This window comes from Nannospalax galili, unplaced genomic scaffold (assembly GCF_000622305.1).
Source record: "Nannospalax galili isolate Female #2095 unplaced genomic scaffold, S.galili_v1.0 scaffold1283, whole genome shotgun sequence".
NCBI lineage: Eukaryota > Metazoa > Chordata > Mammalia > Rodentia > Spalacidae > Nannospalax > Nannospalax galili.
In genome coordinates this window covers 348,454-353,797 of record NW_008349841.1, presented here as the reverse complement: position 1 = coordinate 353,797, position 5,344 = coordinate 348,454, and positions in this window count along the sequence as shown.

Genomic DNA, 5,344 nt, shown 5'->3' with positions numbered 1-5,344 from the left:
TGGGGTCTCAGAACTTCTTAAACCACACATGCGAACTTTCTTTGGCTTGAAAAATGTATTTGATTTCTAATTATTTCCATCTTGAAATTTTATTTCCTTTCAGAGCAATTAGGTAATTTATACTTGAATAAATACTACTCTCCTCTAGCCCCCCCACCATCCTTACACCCCTACTTCTGATAATTCTCCATCTCTCTTTTCCTTGAAAAAGTCATTAACGTGGCAGATCTCATCTGGGTTCCAGTTCACAGGAGAGTTTCAAATGCACACATTATTCTCTCCAGGGTTCTAACAGCTCTCTTGATCTCTCCACAAGCTGTCAAACTCATCCTCTGGTAATCCGTACCTTTATAGAGCTAATCAGAAGAAGTGGCTTATGAAGGAAATTTTTAAAAAATGAAACAGAAAGCATTTGGATTCCCCGTAGCATTAGGAAATCACAGAAAATACTGCAGAGCATCTGGTTTCTGTGAGAAGCGAATAACCGTGACATTGGCACATAGCATTATTGGTTACATTTTGCCAAAATCTTTATTAGAATGCCTAGGATATTCAGAGAATTAGAATTGAAGAGATGCAAGCCCTCTGATCATGTAACATAATCACATTTTAATCAGTTTTTTTCCCTTTGGCTGCTAAGAGTTCTCAAGAATTACAATGCAGTATTTGATTTTAGACTTCTTAGTATGACTATTCAGCATGCGTTCCATGAAACAGACAAGCAAAACTAAACCAAAACAAAACCCTAACTAGCTCTGCTTTACAGGATAAAGAGGCAAGTGGACAGGCCAGACCTTTAAATGCACTGTGAGCATGGTTCAGGTTGCCCTGGACAAGGGTCATGCAATGGAGAGAAGCAATGTCTCAGTCTGCCCACGAGATTCAGAGCATTTGTCACCATGTTCAAGTCAGTGTGTGTGTGTGTGTGTGTGTGTGTGTGTGTGTGTGTGTGTTAACAAAAATGAGACATGAAGAGTGTGCTTCGGCTAGATGATATGTTGATAGCCAGCAGTATTCAGAACCAAACAGATGTCACTTTTTAACATAGATACTTTAGGTGTTTATGTTCAGTATAAACCAGGAAAAATGACCAACTACCTAGCATTAGATTCCTCTTTTCAGTGTTGTCTAAGGATCTAGTTCTCCTCGTAACAGAAAAAAACAGCAACAAAAGCATTTTATAACTATCACCTGCAAGACTTCAAGCTCCTGCTTAATTCTGAGTGCATCCAAATATTTGGTGTATATATTTAATAAGGCAAAATATACCATGTATTCCAAACTGTCTTATCTGCTGTGATTCAACAGCTGAATATTACGAGGTTTGGTGACTCTCGCATAAAAGATAAGTTCAAATGAATGTAAAACACACCAACAACAAAAAGAAGCTACCCCTGCCTGAGTGAAATGATGCTTTGATTATAACAACCTGCCTTCTGTCCTTTGAATGCACACATACACTGTCATCTGGTTGTTTATAATAAACAGTGCTATACTGATACACACACTTTTTGGCTCATTTTTTTCTACACACCTTATAGAAGGATTCGCTGCATATGAATCTGTAGCAACTTAAGACAATGTCATAAACTATCCTCCTTGGAAAATAGGATTTTAAAAAATTCTCCATGCTGTATAACAATTAGGTAGGGTTTTTTATTATCTCAGAGTAGCTGGCATTAAGTGTGGAATTGTAAAGATACTTTGCAGAAACTCTAGAGATGGTGTGTGTACAGCTGCTCCTTGGCTTGGATGAGGGAGCATCTCGATAAACCCTTTATAAGGCAAAATATTGGAAGTAAGAAATGAATTTAATACACCTCACTAGTTGATCCTAATTTACCAACTCTACATTTGAGTCAAGGAACATCTCTATAGTGAAATGATTACCATACAATGTTTAAAACACATTAGTGTATAAGAAAATTTTTCACCCAAATCATATATTTTTCATATGCCTTGAAAAACATTTAATTCACTACTTTTTCTAAGAGATGCTTGTGAAATATAGATGACTATGAATTGTGTAAACTAAAGTTGGCAAAGCTGGTATTTGTTTCCCTTAATATGATGTAAGAAATACAAAGGGTTATTTAATTGCTGAGCGGGTTGGAAAGAACTAAAGGAAGTAGAAAGAATTTTGGTCCAGCAGAACGGCCCAGTCGCACTGTACAATGTAAATCCTTCAAGATAGCTGGAAACCACTGAAGTGGTCATAGGCAAGAGCTTGGATGTCAAGGCTCTACATACCAAATAGATACTTGATGACAGATTAAGTCAACTATGACCTATCAAAGCAGTACTATGCTAATAGCTTGTAGTGAATATTCAAGTAGTGACTACCATGTTGGACCCCATGATTTAGGTCTCCCCTAAATCATGCTCCAGGCATGCTATAAATTGCTTTGGAAAATTTGGAAAAACTTCTTTCTGTATTTGGTGGCTTAAGGCTCCAAATTGTCCTACTGCTTCTAAGCTTTACAGCTAAGAGCTGGTTGGGTGTTTAGAAAGCCTTGGTAAAGGACAGAGGATACACAATGTCCAATCAATATTACATGCTGTATAATATTGATTTGAGAGTTTGTAAGCCATTCTCTTATGGTTAAAAGTAGTATAGCATATAATTTAGTGGGTCAGATGTTTATACAGGCTAAGCTTTCTTTTAGAAAAGAGATGAAAATGTTTCTAAGCAGGGCTTGCATGGAACCTGGTGAGTCCATCACCCCTTTCCTTTGATCATATTGCTGCTCTTATTAAAAAGTGTTTTTTAGGGGCTGGAGAGATATCTCAGTGGTTAGGAGCACTGACTGCTTTTGCAGAGGACCTTGAACTCACAGATATCTGCCTGCCTTTTCCTCCTGAGTACTGGGATCAAAGAGGTGCACCACCACACCACGCCCAGCTCCACATTGATGGATATTTAGAAAGAAAACACCAGCTTTGCAAGTGCAATAGAGCCTGGAAAGAAGAAGCTCTGTGCACTACACTGCTAAAAGCAAACAAATTTCCATACTAGCAGACAATTTCCAGTGATCTGAGGAAAAAGTGTGGGTCTATCTAATACCTGTGTTCCCTGATTTTCTGAAAGGAATGATGTGGTCACAATTACCCTCAGAGCCCCACAGCCTCTCCAGGCGATTCTAATCAATATGAGGTTGAAGTGCGGGTTTGCATGGGTCTTTTACATACTGACACCATTGCAGTAGGTTCACATGAGAAGGGTACCATGAGCCTGTAGGACTCTCATTTCCATATGGTCATTTACCTCCTCCTGAGCTCTTGCAATCTTTCAGCTCCCTCTTCTACAATGATCCCTAAGCCCTGGGTGGGTGGATTTTAATACAGAAGTTCTGTCCAAGGACCCACACTCTGCAGACTCTTATTCTCTGTGCTTTGGCCATTTGTGACATTTTGCATTCCTGGTCCTCTACTGTATGAAGGAGCTTCATTGACAAGAATTGAAAGATGCATTAGTGTCCTCTTCATTCCTTGTTCTATGTTCCATGAGCCTTAAGGTGTAAAGGTTGCATTGTAGATGTGCCACTTTTAGGCTTGGGCAATTTACAATCTCTGTGTGTGACTCTGTAATTATCTCTGTCTCTTGAAAAATAAGCTTCTTTGATGGGTGGTGACTGGGACACTTGTCTATAAAGGATCCATATTTTGCACATAGTAAGAAATTACATTTGTCTAGGGATGTGACAGCCTTGGAGTTTTCTCTAAGATCTATGACCTCTCCAGCTATGTGTATTTGGCTAAGTTTATAGCACCACACATGCGTTTCCTCCAATTAGGTAGCCGTTGATTACCCCCCATCATTAGGCTTTTGTACACTGAGAGGGAAGTAGAAAAATGGCCTAAGTGGAGACTTGACATTCCAGTTTCTCTGAATCCATTACTTGATCACAGGGTCACCTCTAGGAAGGTGGGTTCACTTGAGTCATGCTAAAGAGATAGGCAGAATAACTAGTGCATTTATGAGATGGTAAACTTTTCCTGCCTGGAATGCCCCTGCCTCCTAGTGCAGTGCTTATGGACCAGACCACAGACATGTGGCTTTTGTAAGTCTGCCCACTTTTCTGAATTCTTCAGGAAAGTATAAACTCTCCTTTTCTTCTTTCTCTTTTCTAACCATGCTTTCCCTAACACTTTGGGCTGCCCCAACATTTTCTTTACTCTTGGTAGAGCTCCCCTCTTCAGCATACGGCTGCTAGTCTGCCATGTGTCTGACCTCTGACCTCTATGTCAGCTCTAAATAGCTGTAGGGAATAGCTGTATGGCAATTCTTCCTTCTCCCCTCCATTCTCCTCCTTGGGCCAGCTACTGAAATTTACAACTTGCCTGCTCTGAGGATTTTTCCTTAAACTCTAATAAAGGGAGAAATAATTGTGAGTATAAAAAGGTATCTACTCTTCTTAATTTCTAATAAACTTTTCTTGAGTTAAAAGTAACAGTTTTGAAAAGATCATTTATATATCATAAAATTTCAAAAAGCATAAAAGATTCTTTCAACAAGCATATCCTCTCCATCTCCTGCTCCAAACCAATACCACTCCAACTTTCCTTCATGGAAGCAACTTTCACTCCTATATATAAGCACATATGCATGTATTTGTATATAATTTTAAATACATTAGTTAGAACCCTTTACCTGCTCATAGTAAGTCTACTTACCACTGTTGACAAACATTGTCTCAACAATATATAGCAGAAGGAAAGGGCACAGTATCTCTTTAGAACATCTTTATTCCTGCCAGAACAGTTAAATTACTTAGATGGGCCAAGAAAAGAAGCTCTGATTCAAAACATTGTTGCCAGGGCCTGGAGAGATGGCTCAGGGGTTAAGAGTGCATACTGCGTTTGCAGAGGACCAGAGTTCTGTTCTCAGGCAGCTCACAACCATCTGTAACCCCAGCCCAAGGGGAATCTGAAGACTCTGGCCTCTGTACTCACATGCATGTGCCCCACCTCCATACACATATAATTAAAAACAAAATCTTTTTAAAAATATTTGTGGGGTAGAGAGATGGCTCAGAGGTTAAGAGCATTGGCTGCTCTTGCAGAGGAGCCTAGTTCGATTCTACTCAGGCAGCTCACAACCATCTGTAACCCCAGCCCAAGGGGAATCTGAAGACTCTGGCCTCTGTACTCACATGCATGTGCCCCACCTCCATACACATATAATTAAAAACAAAATCTTTTTAAAAATATTTGTGGGGTAGAGAGATGGCTCAGAGGTTAAGAGCATTGGCTGCTCTTGCAGAGGAGCCTAGTTCGATTCTAAGCACCCACATGGTAGCTAACAACTGTCCATAACTCCAGTTCCAAGGGATCCAATGCCCTC